This window comes from Triturus cristatus, chromosome 1_2, assembly GCF_964204655.1.
Source record: "Triturus cristatus chromosome 1_2, aTriCri1.1, whole genome shotgun sequence".
Lineage (NCBI taxonomy): Eukaryota > Metazoa > Chordata > Amphibia > Caudata > Salamandridae > Triturus > Triturus cristatus.
The window spans coordinates 267,034,033-267,053,900 of record NC_140580.1 but is presented as its reverse complement, the minus strand read 5'-3'; the positions used below and the strand labels follow the sequence as shown (position 1 = coordinate 267,053,900).

General features: G+C 46.6%; 1 protein-coding gene across 44 annotated transcripts in view; it reads left to right on the top strand.

The window, feature by feature from the left end:
* SORBS1 (sorbin and SH3 domain containing 1) overlaps positions 1-19,868 on the top strand; it is a 1,103,390-nt gene that overhangs the window by 814,916 nt on the left and 268,606 nt on the right. The window lies entirely within an intron of this gene.

Sequence of the window (19,868 nt, the reverse complement as noted above, 5' to 3'; positions counted from 1 at the left end):
ACTCATGCATTACCTCACTAGTGTTAATAACCTGTCTTTCTTCCTTGGGCTTTTCACACTTGTGGGTAAACATAAAGACACAAAACTACATTATATTTATTTGGCACAGCCTTTTCTTTGCTAAAGTTTGCTCCAGTTATTCCTATGCTTAGTTCTTTTCACTGTTTGAATTTATTATCCTTTACATTTGATTCTTTTACTTTGCCTACCAGTGATATTCGACTAACTGGCCTGTCCTTGCTTGCAGAAGTCAAGGCATGTTTCTGCAGTCAAACTTTCTCCAGTCTTCCAGGACCATCCACAACTTACAGGCATAGTGCTGGCTGCTCTAAAATGGAAGTGGAAATGTGGGCAACACGTACAGGGGTGGGGGTAAGGAGCAGGAAATAAATTAAACCACTTACATTCACCTGCAGCTGCTGCCGCGGTGCTCCTCTCCCGATGCTGGTATCGCTGCACAGGCTCCCAGGGGACAATCACGGCGCTGCTGTCATGCTGGTAATATTATTTAACCAGCATGAAAGCAGCGCTGTGATTGGCCTGAGCGGGCTGAATTGGCGCTCGCTCAATCACAGGGAGCCTGCAGCTTTTATCTAACCTGGCTGAACAACACAGCTGGGTTGGAGAAACCAAAGTGTGCATGTTTGCCCGGCCTAAAACGGCAGGCCAAACTGACATGAGCACTTTTACGTGCCCACCACTCCTCCCTGACTGTAACGTTCTGTCACGATGGCCCGGACACGCCCTATCTTTGGCTGATAGTGGTAGAATTAGGAAAGAAAAATAAAATGATATTAAAATGGTTTTATTATAATTTTATTTTTCAGCGGTGTGACGCTCCTTCATCATAACGGAGGAGCTGCCCCTGTATACGCAGTGTTTAATTTATAAATGACCAAGTGCCGGTGGACAGAAGCGTGCAGCTAGGACTATTGAATGTCAGAGCGCGAATACCAAGGCTGCATAGTCTTGAAATTACCTGAGGCCTCTTTAAACCACTTTCATACCTCATGCTGCTTTATCCCATTCTTGTTGATCCTGCATTCTCCCTTTACGGCGGTGTTCCGCCTTTCTCTTCCTCCTGCGTTCCCATTTGTGTGTTTTCCCACCTCTTGCTCTCGGTCAATATCTCATGAGAAAAAGTAAGCCAGTCTCCAAGAATGAGTGGCAGTAGGCCCCACCGGCAACCACAGGCTAAAATAAGCACTATTTACAGGGTTCCAGCAAGCCTTAATAGTCTCTTATCAACTCAGGGTTGTATTTCTTCTAGACACTTGCCCTTTAGGTTCATTCATTTCTACAGCGAACACTGAGTAATAGTATTGGTTTAAATATTCCCCTCTTCTGTTATCCCATATATTCATTTTTTTGCTTTCTTCATATTTTCTGTTCAGCCTCATCTTCTCAAGAATGCGTATCTCAATTTAATTTTAACATTCAAGAATAGTGCTTGTGAAATTTTATAACAGACAACCCTCCAGCTAATTCCTGTGCCTTTTTAAGTTCCCTTCAGTCTCCAGATAAATTAATTTCTTTTTAGCTCAGAAAGTATCATACTTAACAGAGATGACAGGATAACTGACGACCAAATAGGCACTTTTGGTCCTTATTAGAGTTGTCATCTCTAATAAGTATGATAATGTTTTCCTCTGGTCATCTGTTTTGAGGAGACCTCCTTTGTATCACTCAACCTTGTCATAGGGGTGAGAATATAATGTGATAAGATATATTGCTTAACCGCATAATATGAAGAATTATACGCTAGACTGAACTTTACTTATTCTTTAATAATGAAACATCAATCTTTTAACTTTTGCTTCATCTTCATTATAAGGACTGACTTGTGTGAATAATTATATTTGTCCTAAGTGCTTGAAGGACAGGACAATCACTATGGAGCTCATAGATGCGTTTCACCTGCAGAAAGGTGGACTATCATTTAAGTTCGATATCCTTGACAAAGGGCTTGCGAAACATCTTTCGGCAGTCTGACTTTGTATAACTGTATTAAAAACTTGATTTACCTCAAGCATTTTTACTTGCATAACATAAAGGCTTGGGCTAATAATATTGACCTCTATATTTTATCTACACCTTTACCACACCAAAAACTACCAGCAGAAACATTTTAAAGAAAACTATGTTGTTGCGTAACATAAGGTACATTTATATTGCATAGCGCTATTCGAAAGCTGCACAACTCATCGCAGTTCAATAAACTTGTCAAGTTCCACAGATTGTTAAAACATTAATTCAGCAGCCTAACCCCAAAATATTTAACTACCCTACACCAAAATTATTCTAACTGAAGATTTCACAAAACAGTTAAAACACTGGATGTACACAAAACAAGACAAAACTGAACCAAAAATCAGAGACAAAAAAATCCCATATTCATCACATAAAGAAATATTTTAAAAGCAGTGTGCATTTCTGCCCGTTGTTCCAGCCACCTCCTACCAAGCAGTTGGGAAAAGAATTGATCAGTATAGCTTTCAAACCTTGTGATTAATTGCACATTTGTCCCCAGTTGGGTACCAGTGCAGCGCAATAATTGGTGACCAAAAATGCAACTTCCTTATCATGAGACACAACCAGAATTTTATTTCCGTGAATAATGCACTATAATGATAAATTACTTGTTTTAGATTGTCTGTCTTCTCTCCATATATCCTACATTGGCCTACATTGACTTAAGAAGAGGATCACATTTTTCCAATGCATTCTCTATTCTCCTGATTCTTTTAACAAATCATACCCTGAAGAACTGATGCCTAAGAATGAGTGGTAGTGGATACGGTAAATAATTGTGGGGATCACTTACTATGTAGGATTCAATTGCAGCATTTACTTTGCTTTTCAGTAGTTAGAAGATCCTCCAAATCTAATGCTTAATGCATATATTGTATCAGAGTTATCCTATGTTGATCTACACTCCCAAGCCTGTGCCAAACCTTCAAAAAAGTAATTGAGTAGACGTTCATTTATTCAATGCCAAATCATTCATATAAGGGATAAAGTACCCTCTGCCTTACATTATAAGGATATTGCAAGTCACACAGGAGTTCCATAACCATATAGAGGAACGAGGCCTAAGGTGTACTCCTTTTATCTAGTGTTGAGCACAGATGTTTGCGAGTTGTTAATCTTCAAAGATGTATTCGGTCTTGAGATAGCTTGTGACTCCTCCCTTAGTCCACAATGCACCAGGACAAAGACTTCACCCCAAATTTCTTTATCCGCCATTGGGGGTTGGACATTTCCGCTTAAGCTCTGGGGCCATAGCTGACTCTTCTGCTCCCTTCCATTCCAGCCGTCGAGGATTCTGACCCAGCAACGGCAGAACTATCTAACGCATTGACATCTGTGTCTCTGCTGTTCTGAATCGCTACAGAGTGGTTTCCTGTCTAGGAATCAGGTTGTATTAAGAATGACTGTAGGGTAAGGGTGTTATGATGAAAATACTCTTCCATTTTTGTGCAAACTGCAACACTCATTTCTAATCACCATTGGGTCTGTAATCTCTACCTGTCCCTGAACACAAGAAGTTGACCTGCTCAACCTGCAATGCTTTTCAAAACAAAAAGATTATCTGATATCGCAGAGAGCGCCAAACGTGGCAGACCCGTCTGACATACTGAACCTTTTCACTGCTGAGGACATTGAGGAAGCTAATTACAAGTGAGGAAACCAATTTGAATATCCAACCAGCTCAGAAGACTAAGCCCCAGGTTCCGGTCCTCGTTTAAGAATTTGTAACAGCAACTCCCACTGCAGCAGAGCAAGGATCCCAGGAAATAAACACACCCAGAGACACTATTCCTCCACACTCACTCAAGGATAAATTCCCCGGGGTCAATCTCAAAAGAGGTCAAGATATTAAAGTAATTTAGAACACTGCTCCCTAGAGAGTCAGGCATCGGGCCCAGAGACCAGCCAGAAGAAGTACTGACTTTTGGGTTTGGATTATAGCTTCAAGACTCCTAAACCCAGAGAAACCCCCTTGGCTCTAAGAATGCCTTTGGAGATGGGCTCTGAGTCTTGTCATTCACCGGCACCAAGTTGGCCTGAGTCTCTGACAAGTCACCCGTAGAGTCGATAATGGCTCTGAAGCATACTCCGAAACCAACCTGAGACCAGCTCAGAAATATTTCTTTACACCAAGATGGGAGCCAAGTTAACTGCTGCCATTGAGCTCTCAGTGTAAAATATTCATATACCCCTCCACAGGAAAGATGCTCGCTCAGCCATCGCTTCAGGAATGTACTCACACATCACAGTGATCACCAGGAAGAAAGAGGAAGTTTACCTTTGAGGAGCACATTTTGGAGAAAATAGCAGCCCTATCTGATCCCAAAGAAGTACGAGGATAAGGCTACTGGTCCTCCACCACAATTTCTTATCTCATTTCCCATCCTCTACCACAACTAACACCACCTTCTTCTTCACATCAGCACTTGGACCACTCAGACTACACAGTCTCACACCAAGAGAGTCTTTTTGATATTTGGGAAACATATCTTTCCTCATCCAGCAGTGGATGGAGATTATTCTTGTGAGGATTATCATGTAGACTCACAGGATGATGCTGACCTAGAGCATTATCTTGTTAAGGGCTTACTTCTGCGACCCTCTGGATAAAATCACAGCAGACTACACTGTTATCCAAAAGTTGGCGGACGACCACAAAGTAAAACCTAATATTGTTGAGGAGGAAGATGATTTTCTAATGGAGAAAATCTCCAAACCTGAGAGGTCTGCTTAGTACCCGCTGATGCTTAAAAGCATGACCAAGTGCACTAATGAAACTTTCATGGACCCAGTCACGGTACGAGATGTCACCCCCCATATTAAAAAGAAGTACATACCTGCCCCAGATGACTCTTTTTACATAAAGTTACATGTCACACTGTTGGGATGGAAGAGTCCTCTGCATGGTAATAGATGTACAACCCTGCCCTGAGTGCCCAACTGTACTAATTTCTGGATCTCTAATGCTGCTTTTTGTTGTTATAGGCAGACACGGATCATTCATGTATGCCATGACATAGGCCTGTCTCAAGGATTCCGGTCTTGTTGGGCTGGGAAGGGTGCCCAAAGCGCTACCCTCATAGTGGTGGATAGGCTACTGCCTTCACCAGAAGTTAAGCAGCATGAGCAGCATACTGTGTAGTGATCAGTAGGAGTGAACATTTATTTTTAACCTGTGACACTGGAGTGAGGCGTACAGGCTCACTCATTTTTAAAGTTCGGCTGATGTGTTCTTTACTCACCCTACATCATAGTGGTGTGAAGTGCTGTGCAGCACAGAGGTGGTATGTTTGCGCTGGGTGCATGTGTGCCTGGGAAGGGTACGATACTGGGATAATGCAGTACTGAGCAGTGCATGCTTGATGAATGCATGTGCTGGATGTACATGTGCCTATGAGTGGTACAGTACCTGAAGGATGTGGTGCTGTTCAGTGTGTGATTGTTAAACACATATGCCGGCTTTATATGTGCGTATGGGTGGTACAATACAGGAAGGGTACAGTGTGTGCATATTAAATGCATATGCTGGATGTATGTGTGCCTATGAGTAGTAGAATACATAAAGGATATAGTGCTGGGCAGTGCATACATGTTAAATATAGGTACTGGGTGTATGTGTGCCTATGATTGGTACAGTACATGGAGTATACAGTACTGTGCTGTGCATGTATGCCCACACCCATAAGCTGCTCCATATGAGGGTTGACTCTTGCATGGGCGGTGAATGAATTAATTCAAGAGGGTAAGACTATAACTAACACCGCTATACGCTGTGCCTTAGACGCAGCAGACACAGCCTCCAGGGCCATTAACACTAGTGTCCTCCTCCGTCGCCATGCTTGGCTGAGAGTTTCAGGTTTTAAACCTGAGGTACAGGCCTCCATCCTAAATCATCCCTTTGACCAAGAACATCTATTCGGTCCAAAGGTAGATGAGGCCCTCGAGAAAATGAAGAAGGACACAGATACGGCGAAATCTATGGGAGCCCTGCAGTCACACCCTCCTAGGCGCTCCTTTCGCCGCTCTTCCTTTCGGGGTACGGCTAGAGGCTACTCCTCAGATTGCGCGTCCACTTCCTACAAATCCCCTGCTCAATCGACCTTCACAAGGGGTTATCAAAGAGGCGGCTATAGGGGCAATAACAATAAAGGCAGAGGCAAAACAAATACCGCCCGCTCTGCCACACCACCTACCCAGTGACTTCCCCCCGCTCCCTCCAGACCATCCCACTCCGGTCGGGGGCAGGCTACAAAATTTCCTTCAGGTCTGGGAGACCATCACCTCAGACAGATGGGTGACCCAAATTATTCGCTCAGGGTACTGCCTAGAATTGACATCTACCCCCCCCAAACATTCCACCCAGGCAACGCCCAATGTCACAAGAACATTCCACATTACTAAAACAGGAGGTAATCTCCCTCCTACTAAAACAGGCAATAGAACAAGTCCCTGCCAATCAGCAAAATTTAGGGGTCTACTCCCTATATTTTCTGATACCAAAAAGAGACGAGACGCTACGACCTATTCTAGATCTCCGGCCTCTAAACACATACATACATTCGGACCATTTTCACATGGTAACACTTCAGCAGGTACTTCCGCTCCTCTCCCAGAACGACTTTCTCACCACACTGGACTTTAAAGACGCATACTTTCAAATTCCGGTACACCATGCTCACAGAAAGTACCTCAGATTTGTAGTGGGCGGGCAACACTACCAGCTCAAGGTGCTCCCATTCGGGGTCACAACAGCACCAAGGGTATTCACCAAGTGCCTTGCGGTAGTGGCGGCACACCTCAGAAGACAGCACATTCACGTCTTCCCATATTTGGACAAATGGCTAATAAAAGCCACGTCCTACAACCAATTTGTACATCACACCGCCACTACAATCCAACTACTTCCCCCCCCATATTAAAAAGAAGTACATACCTGCCCCAGATGACTCTTTTTACATAAAGTTACATGTCACACTGTTGGGATGGAAGAGTCCTCTGCATGGTAATAGATGTACAACCCTGCCCTGAGTGCCCAACTGTACTAATTTCTGGATCTCTAATGCTGCTTTTTGTTGTTATAGGCAGACACGGATCATTCATGTATGCCATGACATAGGCCTGTCTCAAGGATTCCGGTCTTGTTGGGCTGGGAAGGGTGCCCAAAGCGCTACCCTCATAGTGGTGGATAGGCTACTGCCTTCACCAGAAGTTAAGCAGCATGAGCAGCATACTGTGTAGTGATCAGTAGGAGTGAACATTTATTTTTAACCTGTGACACTGGAGTGAGGCGTACAGGCTCACTCATTTTTAAAGTTCGGCTGATGTGTTCTTTACTCACCCTACATCATAGTGGTGTGAAGTGCTGTGCAGCACAGAGGTGGTATGTTTGCGCTGGGTGCATGTGTGCCTGGGAAGGGTACGATACTGGGATAATGCAGTACTGAGCAGTGCATGCTTGATGAATGCATGTGCTGGATGTACATGTGCCTATGAGTGGTACAGTACCTGAAGGATGTGGTGCTGTTCAGTGTGTGATTGTTAAACACATATGCCGGCTTTATATGTGCGTATGGGTGGTACAATACAGGAAGGGTACAGTGTGTGCATATTAAATGCATATGCTGGATGTATGTGTGCCTATGAGTAGTAGAATACATAAAGGATATAGTGCTGGGCAGTGCATACATGTTAAATATAGGTGCTGGGTGTATGTGTGCCTATGATTGGTACAGTACATGGAGTATACAGTACTGTGCTGTGCATGTATGCCCACACCCATAAGCTGCTCCATATGAGGGTTGACTCTTGCATGGGCGGTGAATGCTGGGAGACTTTACTACTCAAGTGGAAGCCAAATCTAACGAGCGCCCGCCAAGAGCTCCCCCCACTTCACCTACATGTGTCTGCTGCATATTACTAGGTGGCATTGCTGTTGTCCCATTGCTGCTTTCTAACACATAGTGATCACTGCTGCCTATGCAGCACTCTCACACTTCGCTGCTGACATGCCGCCCACATTGGCACCAGCCCAATTCCTGATTGCATTCTATCATTTGAATCATCTCGAATAACCCTGTCCCCTCTCTCCTTTCCCTTCAGTGGCATGCAGAGCAGGAACTGGCCGCACGTGACACTTATTTTCTTGTTCTCTTTACTGTATATGTACATATGATAAACCGGCTCCTGCTATAGAAGGAAATGGAATAGGGCGCATCTTTATGTATGCTTGCTTGATTATTGTGGACCTCAGAGCTCTTGAGTTGTTGGTTTACTTAACTCTTTCCGTGCTCATGACGGAACCACGCCGTCATGAGCCACGGTTGCCGTGTGCTCATGACGGAGTGGTTCCGTCATGCTGCGGCCGTTGGCGGCCGCGCCGCCCACGCGGCGCTAATTCCCCGCCTGTGCGGGCGATTAGCGCCGTGGGCGGAGTCATGACGGAACCACTCCATCATGAGCACAGCCCAACCGTGGCTCATGACGGAGTGGCTCCGTCATGAGCACCGCGCCACCGCGCTGCCCCCCCGCACCCTCCAGCGCTGCGGCGGAATTTCCACCGCAGCGAAGGGGTTAATGTTTATTTATTATACTTTTTTCTATTCCCTTATTGTTAATGACCACACAGTATTTGCTGTTAATATTTGTCCCCATACTGCTATGTGCTGCAGGTAACTCTAACGTCCTACAGCTATCTTGTAATCATGTATCCACATGATGGGAGTTCCACTCACTATTGCTATGTCATGATAACTGTGCTGTTAATAAAAACATTTTTTTTTTTTTAAAGAAGATATATCGGCCAGTAAGAAGCGCATTGACGTTTATCCTTGCCTGGTTTCAGTATGACAACAATGGAAGCCTCTAACATGAAGGACAGGATCGAGTCTGGGTCCTTAATGGAGTTAAACAGTTGGGTTAGGAATTGTGCAGAAGGTCCCTGCGATTTAAGAAGCTTCTGCCTTGCGATAATAGAGATAACCTCCACAACTCGGATTGGGCAATCTAGATCGGTTGACTGTGCTGGAGTCAGTTTCAAGGTATGAGTGATCTGGAGATATAGACCTGGACTCTCCTCAGGTAGGTCCTGCCTCCCTTAGAGCTCCCTATAGAAGTCTTGAAATGCCGAGGCAATATGGGCATCTCCAGTACGTTCAGAGCCTTCCGCTTCTAGTATAGAGGGAGCTCCGGTGGCCTGTCGCTGTGCCTATAATCGTTTTGGCCAAGATGCGCCCACAACTGTTCCAACCGACATAAAAGGAGTGTCGAAGTCAGAGAGCAACGTATTCCGCTCTGTCAAGATCAATGCTCGCAATTTGAGTTTGAGTGGCCTCCAGCTGACATCAAAACTGGGGGGAGTTTATGAATACGTTCAAGTTCCTGCAACTGACGGGACAAGTGCTCTCTTTTATCCCAGCGAACCTTGTTGTTCACGTCAGAAATAGTGATTAGTTCTCCTGTAATAACTGCTTTCAGGGTTTACCAGAGTGTAGAGATAGAAACATCTGCTGCCTCATTTATTTCTAAAAAATTCACTAGAGCTTTATTAATTTGCTTAATGACCACCAGTCGATGCAGGAGGGTTTCACGCATCCGCCAGGTTCTGGGTGGAGGCTGCATTGGCGGGAAAGTCAGGGTGAGGGACACCGCTGCATGGTCCGACAATGAGCAGGGCTCTAGCTCCTAGCCTGCAACCATAGATTGGATGTCTGACGTGCCTCAGAAATGATCTATAAGGGCATATGTTTTATGTGTATGAGAGTAAAATGTATAGTTGCGTGTATGTGGCTGTAGAGTATGCCAGAAGTCTCTCAGGCACATCCCAGCCAGAGCGCACCTTCCCGAGAGAGGGCCCCCGTTTGATCTTAGCACTGTGCAGCTCTGTCCAGATCATTGTTAACCCCTTTGGTGCCACGCCCTTTCCCCCTCCTGTGCCGGGCGTTTCCCACGCGAGTGGGTTTCATGACGAGATAGGCTCGTCATGGGCACAGCGCGACCGTGCTCCATGACCAGACTATCTCGTCTTGGGCACAGAAGAGGTTAAAAACTAAATTTAGGTCTCCCCCCAGAAGCACCAGATGATCTTCTTTAGTCATAACCTCGGCACCTGCGCAGCGTACAAAGTTTTCCTGTCCCTCATCAGGAGTGTATATAGTCCCCAGTTTGAAAGTGTGGTTTCCCAGGATCAGTGAGCTAGTAATCTACCTCTTATTTTGGCCTGTTTGGGGCCTATCTTGCCTCAAAAAGAACTGGACTCCAGAATCACTACTCCCATGGTTTTAGAGGAGTTGAAGGGAAAGAATTGATATGGAAAACCCATGAGCGCATTCTATGCCAGTCGCTGGCAACTACATGCGTTTCTTGGAGAAGGCAGATATGTGCTCCAGAGTGCTTGAAATATGATAATATGGCCTGGCGTTTAACAGGATTGTTGAGACCCTTCACATTAAGGGTAAGAACCTGTAGGTAATGTTGCATAGTAATGGAGTGGGAAGCTATCTATAGGGCCTTCTTGGCATGTAGTGTAAGTTATCTTTTGTATCCCATAGTACGAAATGTGGAAGTCAAGAGAAGGACATGCTGAGGTGATAAAGTGAGACCCCATCTGTAGGTTCCCCCAAAAACAAACTGAAGAGAAAAAGAAACAGAATTAACAACCAGTAAAACATTGTCCAATGGAGAGTCAGTGTCAAGGTTCAAATACCCGATTGGGAGAAAATGTTGGGGAGTGTGTAGTGGCCTGGGGTCGCCGTCCCTTGCCCTCTGCCCAATCCACCCGTAAAGAAAGAAACATCAGGGCATCTGCATCAGTAGTGTCCCCGGAGAGCATATCTAGTATCGCCTGCCATTATTTAGCCATAGCCACAGGTCTGTGGACAGGGCCCTGGCACCCCTCCATCAGTGGCGTATGCGGGTACCCCGCTCACACTGGCTAGGCTGGGAGTCAGCAGGAGGGGTGTCATCAATGCCAAGCTCTCTAACCAATGAATAACTTTGTGTTCGAGGCATATGAGCTGCAGTTTACACACTTTTGCATAGATCGCCATCTGGTGTTGGGCCCGGATGTTTGCAGTTTGTTTTTTCTCTTGGAAAGTCTTTGGAAGACACGAGGTCGGTGACTCCTCCCTTGGATCGTATTGCGCATGGGCTTCGGCTCCATCCTCAGATTGTTTTTTTCCGCCATCTGGCTCGGATGTAATACTTCGCGCTCCGGTTCCGAACATTTCCAGTTCGACGATCGAAGCGGAATCCTCGCTCATCGCGGTATCGTTCAGATCCAGATCTCCTCAATCACCTTCTCTTCGACACATCTTCGATTCCAGTCGTCGACGGCGGCCTTCGGGCCTATCCAAGCTCCGGTCCCGGCTGATGGAAAGAACTCCATTCAAGAAGTGCCCTCGATGTGGGTCCAAATTCCCCCACACCGATCTTCATGAGGTGTGCAACCTCTGCCTCTCCCCTGAACACGAGGCTCGAGACTGTCCCGCCTGCAATTCTTTCAGATCGAGAAAGACTATTCGAGATCGAAGGGCCAGACGAAACATGGCGCACTCCTCGACCTCCGTTCCAGTCGACATCTTCGGGGACGACGTCGAAGCTCCGGGACAGCAGCACACCGAAGAGGACCTCGTCAGTGCTTCCGAAGCCGACGACTCGGATGTGGAGGACATCACCCCGGCGCAGAGGGTCGTGAGTACTATACCCCCTCCCACACCCACGCCGACACCCAAAAAGGCTTCTGTCACGCCTTTGCCTCCGGGCCTAGGCAAGACCAGAGACACTGCTTCAAACACCCCACCTTCGGGCCCGGTGAAGAAGCCACATAAGCCTTCCGGCGGCTCGGGCTCGAGCCAGCCTTCCAGCGGTGCCGAGAAACACACTTCGGCACCGAAAAAGAGACCGGCATCTACCTCGACACCGAGCTCCGCACCGAAGCCCTCGGGGTCGAAACCCAGCCTTTCGGTACCGACCAAACCCCATAAGGCCCTCGGCACCGACACTTCCGCGCCGAAGCCAACATCGGTGCCAACCAAGAAATCGGAGGTTCCCAAAAAGCACGGCACGGACAAGCCTAAAAAGTCATCGGCTCCGAAACATTCGGCGCCGACGGAACAAACATTGTCACAGGAACTGTTTACACCGGATCCCTTGCAAAAGACACTTACCAAGGATCCAAAAACTGGAAATTTGGCACTCTCTTCTAAAAAGAGACATTTGGACAAACCGGCTCCGCCTCCACTTCCAAAGAAGAAAGACTCTGCTACCTCCCCTTTCAGAATGCCTTCCCCACCACCTCCACCTCCTCCACCCTCTCCACCTCCGCCCCCTCCGCCTTCTCCACCCCCACCTCATCGCTCCCCGACCCCGTCTCCAGACGATGATGATCAGGGGGACCCATATTACGATCCAGGGGATGTGCCACAAGACCCCACCCCCTACAGGATCCCCAGACCCATGGGACAAGTATAATAATCCACACATTCCAGACGTCCCACAAGATGACCTTTACCCGTCCAGGCCATCTCCACCGGAGGACTCATTAGGTTTCCACCACCTACTTCAGAGGGCGGCACATTATCACGGGGTAGAGCTACACACTGACCCGGTAGAATAGGATTTCCTCCTCGACACCTTTGATACCGCAAATAGGTCTACCTCCATACTACCTATGCTCAAGGGGGTAATAAAACATGCGCCAGAGGTTCTTAAAGACCCAGTCAGGGCTAGGGTCATTAACCCACGCATAGAGAAAAAGTACAAAGCTGCCCCCACAGATCCTGCCTATATCAAAGGGCCAGCGCCACTAGATTCTCTAGTGGTTTCCACTGCACGGAAGAGGTCAAACTCCCAGGCGTCAGGCGAAGCACCACCACCTGACAAAGAGTCAAAGCTACTAGACGCGTCAGGAAAGCGCACTGCGTCACAGGCAGCCAATATATGGCGTATCGCCAACACTCAAGCGCTATTGGCCAGATACGATAGAGCGCATTACGATGAATTAGAAACCATCATGCACCATCTCCCAGAAAAATACAGAAACAGGGCCAATGAATTAATTCAAGAGGGTAAGACTATAACTAACACCTCTATACGCTGTGCCTTAGACGCAGCAGACACAGCCTCCAGGGCCATTAACACTAGTGTCCTCCTCCGTCGCCATGCTTGGCTGAGAGTTTCAGGCTTTAAACCTGAGGTACAGGCCTCCATCCTAAATCATCCCTTTGACCAAGAACATCTATTCGGTCCAAAGGTAGATGAGGCCCTCGAGAAAATGAAGAAGGACACAGATACGGCGAAATCTATGGGGGCCCTGCAGTCACACCCTCCTAGGCGCTCCTTTCGCCGCTCTTCCTTTCGGGGTACGGCTAGAGGCTACTCCTCAGATTGCGCGTCCACTTCCTACAAATCCCCTGCTCAATCGACCTTCACAAGGGGTTATCAAAGAGGCGGCTATAGGGGCAATAACAATAAAGGCAGAGGCAAAACAAATACCGCCCGCTCTGCCACACCACCTACCCAGTGACTTCCCCCCGCTCCCTCCAGACCATCCCACTCCGGTCGGGGGCAGGCTACAAAATTTCCTTCAGGTCTGGGAGACCATCACCTCAGACAGATGGGTGACCCAAATTATTCGCTCAGGGTACTGCCTAGAATTGACATCTACCCCCCCAAACATTCCACCCAGGCAACGCCCAATGTCACAAGAACATTCCACATTACTAAAACAGGAGGTAATCTCCCTCCTACTAAAACAGGCAATAGAACAAGTCCCTGCCAATCAGCAAAATTTAGGGGTCTACTCCCTATATTTTCTGATACCAAAAAGAGACGAGACGCTACGACCTATTCTAGATCTCCGGCCTCTAAACACATACATACATTCGGACCATTTTCACATGGTAACACTTCAGCAGGTACTTCCGCTCCTCTCCCAGAACGACTTTCTCACCACACTGGACTTTAAAGACGCATACTTTCAAATTCCGGTACACCATGCTCACAGAAAGTACCTCAGATTTGTAGTGGGCGGGCAACACTACCAGCTCAAGGTGCTCCCATTCGGGGTCACAACAGCACCAAGGGTATTCACCAAGTGCCTTGCGGTAGTGGCGGCACACCTCAGAAGACAGCACATTCACGTCTTCCCATATTTGGACAAATGGCTAATAAAAGCCACGTCCTACAACCAATTTGTACATCACACCGCCACTACAATCCAACTACTTCCCCAGCTAGGCTTCACGGTGAACCACCAAAAGTCCCAGCTAACACCATCCCACACAAAACAATACCTCGGTGCCACCATAGATACCTCAAAAGCCATAGCCTACCCCAATCCGGCCAGGATTGCAAGCATTCAGGCTTTGCGTCAAAGATTCATACCTCAACACTCTCTCCCAGAAAGAGTGTTTATGCAACTGATAGGGATGATGGCCTCTTGCATTTTCATAGTACCTCATGCAAGACTCCAGATGCGTCCACTCCAAGAGTGCTTAGCGCGCCAATGGAACCAGGCCCAGGGGCAACTGACAGATCTGGTGTTGGTAGACAGTCGCACCCATCGCTCTCTGCAGTGGTGGAACACCACAAATCTTTCCAGAGGTCGACCGTTCCTGGACCAGGTTCCACAAATAATCCTAACAACAGACGCATCGTTCTCCGGCTGGGGAGCTCATCTATTACACCTCACAGTGCAGGGCACATGGACGCCGCAACAAAAGTTGCTCCATATCAACCACCTGGAGTTACTGGCAATCTTTCTAGCCCTAAAATCCTTTCAGACACAGATTTTAGGCAAGGCAGTCCTTATTCGCACAGACAACATGACGGCCATGTACTACATTCAAAAACAAGGCGGCACACACTCTCCACAGCTCTCTCAACTAGCACAGAGCATATGGAGATGGGCAATTCCACACAAAATCTTTCTCCTAGCCCAACATGTCCCAGGAGTCCAAAACACCATGGCAGATCTGCTCAGCAGACAGACGCAGCAAATCCATGAGTGGGAACTTCACCCACAGGTTCTTCACCCGTTCTTTCAGATGTGGGGGCATCCACAGGTAGACCTCTTCCCCACCCTCGAAAACAAAAAATGCCCAAACTTCGCCGCCAGATACCCACACCCATTGTCCGAAGGCAATGCGATATGGATGAACTGGTCAGGCAAATTTGCGTACGCCTTTCCACCTCTCCCACTAATTCCACTAGTGGTGCGAAAGCTACAACAGCACTCCCTCACACTGATCCTAGTAGCTCCAACGTGGGCTAGACAATCGTGGTACACCACGCTGCTGCAACTCTCAGTAGTGCCACACCAAAAGCTACACCTCTCACCATGCCTCCTAACCCAGAACCATGGAGAGATCAGACACCCGGACCCAGCTCAGCTCTACCTTGCGATCTGACTCCTGAGATCCTAGAATTCGGATACCTTAACCTTCCCCCTGACTGCATGAACGTCATCAGAGAAGCTAGACGCCCTACCACTAGGGCCTGCTACGCTGCAAATTGGAAAAGATTTGTTCTGTATTGCCATAACAACACAATCAACCCTCTAGACGTATCTATGCAGCACATCATATGCTACTTGCTCCATCTACAAAGGTGTAACCTAGCATATACATCCATTCGGTTACACCTCGCAGCAATTGCTGCTTACCTACAGAACAGACAGCACCTATAACTTTTCAGAGTGCCTGCCATTAAAGCCTTCATGGAAGGCCTCAAACGAATAATTCCCCCCAGAGTACCACCCTCACCTGTGTGGAACTTAAATATAGTTCTCACAAGGCTAATGGGACCGCCCTTCGAACCTTTGCATAAATGCGAACTGCAATTTCTCACATGGAAAACAGCTTTTCTTGTAGCCATCACTTCCCTTAGAAGGGTCAGTGAGATACAAGCACTTACTATACAAGAACCTTTTCTCCAAATGCACCAAGACAAGGTTGTTCTCCGTACCAACCCAAAATTCCTACCCAAAGTCATTTCCCCCTTCCATCTGAAACCAATCGGTAGAATTACCGGTATTTTTCTCGCAACCTCAAACTGTTGCAGAAAGGGCTCTACACACGCTAGATGTTAAACGGGCCTTACTTTACTATATCCAGAGAACACAACCTTTCAGAAAGACCAAACAACTGTTTGTGTCTTGCTCTCCACCACACAAGGGCAACCCCATCTCAAAATCAGGGATAGCTAGGTGGATTGTAAAATGCATACAGATTTGCTACCACAAAGCAAAACGAACTCTATCTGTTCCCCCTAAAGCCCACTCTACACGAAAGATAGGGGCTTCTATGGCTTTTCTAGGGAACATCCCATTAGATGATATCTGCAAAGCAGCTACATGGTCAACACCGCATACTTTCACTAAATATTACTGTGTAGACGTGCAAACCAAGCAACAAGCTAGTGTGGGCCAGGCTGTACTAAAAACACTATTTCAAACCACTGCAACAGATACTGGTGGTCACCGCTAAGGTTGGGAACTGCTATATAGTCTATGCAAAAGTGTGTAATCTGCAGCTCATATGCCTCGAACGGAATATGCTACTTACCAGTATGCATCTGTTCTTGGCATGTAGAGCTGCAGATCTACACACGCCCACCCGCCTCCCCGGCTGCCTGTATCTGTTCCAGTCTATCTTATTTAGATACAACACACATGGGTTTCTTCACTGGTATTACTACGCTCCATCTTTCCCTGTTGGCGAAAAACAATCTGAGGATGGAGCCGAAGCCCATGCGCAATACGATCCAAGGGAGGAGTCACCGACCTCGTGACTTCCAAAGACTTTCCAAGAGGAAAAACAAACTGCAAACATCCGGGCCCAACACCAGATGGCGATCTATGCAATAGTGTGTAGATCTGCAGCTCTACATGCCAAGAACAGATGCATACTGGTAAGTAGCATATTCCTTTTTAACTGTGGGAAACGTTCGACCATCCTAGTTTTTGGGGGTAGCACGTTGGCAAAGACAACTACATATGATGTGGCCGCTGGAGGCAAATCCAGGATATGTGAGGTACAACTGAAGTCATTGTCACTGACCGCTTGGGCAGACGGATTCCTCCCAAAAGCTGATCTTTTCGAAGTATATTGTTGAGATACCAAATGTTAATCAGAAATGAGTACATGCCCCACTCCAGTAGAACAGGATGCAACAATAGAGTTTGCAGTTTTCCCAGGTCCAGCACCCACATGGAGCGAATCATCTGAATGGGCTAGGATGGTATGCTGATCACCTGTTTTTGATGAGATTAAGTCCTTTGACACTACAAGCGAAATAATATTAGATGTCAGGACCCCTGAAGCAGTCAGCTGGGTAGGTTGTAATGTCTCAGGCCTGTTGGCTGGGGCAATTTCCAGCTTAGCCAACCTACCATTACAAGCTGCATATGACGCTGCAATCAAATTTTCCAGTTTGCTAGAGTGGTTTGCTCGCAGGTCACCCACAGTTTCCAATGATATGACAGTGTGCTTTGATGCCCCGACTTGTTCTGCTTTGTTTCTCTTTCAAGGAGGCTGGGGGGATGAAGGTAGAACAGAACCTTCTGCAGGTGGTCGGTGGAAGATGGCCTCAACCAAATGTATGTCACCCAATGTGGGCTGTCTGGTGAGCTCATCTGTGGTAAGAACACCTCCTACAAGTGAAGGCCTGCAGCCAATGGTGCAATCTTTTTCTATGACTGCAGATGCACCTAGACCCAGTTCTTCTACAAAAATTATTTTTTTGGTTATTGCCCCAACAGCAGAAGTCAAATATGTTAGAATACTAGAACCATTACGCTTTCGTTTTTGGGCAAAAAGTGGCGGAGACAATTCACGTTTTTCCATGACACTAACTAGTGCTGGAACACAAAGAGACTATTGAGCCGCTCAATAGTTCAATTGTATCTGGAGCTAATGGTGAGCAATAAGGGCAAACTAAAGGGAGCCAATAATAAAATGAAAATGACCCAAAAGAGCCTCACTTGCTTGATAAAAGTTGGAGGAAATTAAGGCGAATGTTTGAGGGGTGTGCCAGCCCAGGCTACTACAGGTTGGAGGGTTCCGCCTTTGGCCTGGGCTTCGCCTAGGCCCAGCCTGGCTGTGTTCCACACTGTGGGACAGCTGAAAGCGCTATATAGCGCAAGTGAAGATGGTCCCTCCTCTCGCCTCAGAGTCACCTGGGACAGCGCTGAGAATCCCCCAGGTAGACCCTGATGCTGGCGTCGGTCTGGGTCCTCGCACTGTGGGACAGCTGAAAGCTCTATATAGCACAGGTGAAGATGGCCCCGCCTCTCCTCTCCTCGTCACCTGACAGCGCTGAGTATCCTGGTACAAGTAGTCCCTGATTCTTTCATCGGCCTGTGTAAACTCCTATCATACAAATAAAACTCATTTGTTTTTCGGCTTCGCATAGTGAGGCATTCTCACCAAATCTAGGAAAATTGATTGTGATTGTGTAAATGTATCAATTCTGGTGTACATTGTGACATGATTTGTCACTCAAACCAACATTGAACTTTCTGCTCTGTCATTCAATAATATTAGTCACTTGTTTTTCTGTAGCACTTCAAACGGCACTTTCTCATTTTCCAGATGTAAAAAGCAGGTACTACTATTACACAATTTAATAGTACACAATTTAAAAATCTGGGAAGGATGGAAGGCTGGGATAGCCTTGCTAAAATTCAAGTTTAAGACATTTAGTTCTTTACATTTCTCAATGACAAGCATGTAACTCAGTGAGCTGTCCTGCCAATAGTTGGTTTTATTATCCCTCTGATCGTTTTCAAATAAAAGGATACAAACGTATTAGAAGTAATTTAAGAGATATATGAGTTATTTCAGGGCAGGCCAAGGGAGAGGCCAATGCCTTGATATGAACCTGATCAGGGGCCCAGAACGGTAAACCACTCTTTCTCCCAGTAGCGAAACATAAACTGATGCTCCCCCCGCCCCCCTGCAGAATGTAAGGAGGGACTCCTAAAACTCCCAAATCTCTCAGATATTTATTGGCCTTAGATTGAATGGTGGTCCCCTGAAAGGCTGAGTGCATTGATGTGCCACAGGGGCTGATTGGCCTCTGGTATGTCCCTGCTTTTACTTATGATTATCCCCTGGCACCATAGGCGATGAGAAACTTCATTGGGTCTAAGTGTCAAGCAAGATGCTTGCATCTTTAGCTATGGTAGTGGAGGATCAGTCAGTAACACTCCCAGATTTTCTTCAGCAGAAAAGGGACGGATCTTCCCTTCCCTTCTCCATCCCTATACCCAGCCTCTTCCTGATCCGTTTCCCTATCCCTTCATAACACTACTTTCCTAGCCCTTCTTCATGCCCTTCCATCATTTCCCTTGCTTTTTTTTCGTAGTTATTACTAAAAAATAAATTTAGGAGTATTTTAGCTGGGACTGTGTAAAGCCCAAAAGCTGAGCAGATGGGATTTCTTACAAACTCTCTTGTTGCACTGAAGTGTACCGAATTGAAGAAGAGTACTTTGTAACCCAAAAGAGTTGCTTAGTCCTTGTATGGGGTAGTTCACAGTCCTGCAGCTGTTCATTATGGAGAACTGCTCCTTTTCTTCTTCACTTTATATCAAGTGACTGCAGCATTTTAGTGATATATTAAAGTCTTTTTTACACTTCTGTCACTTATAGGATGTTTTCCATGGCTGAGGTGTCTCTTAGCATGTCCAATGGCATACTGAGCGCACTCTTTGCAACTCCTCAATGGTAGGATGCCAGCCTGGTTGTTAATTTTATTAATATGGGATCCTTGTCTATGCCAGAATTCATGTAATATTTAAAAATGTCTCCCTTTCAGGGCTTAGATAAAACTACCTAC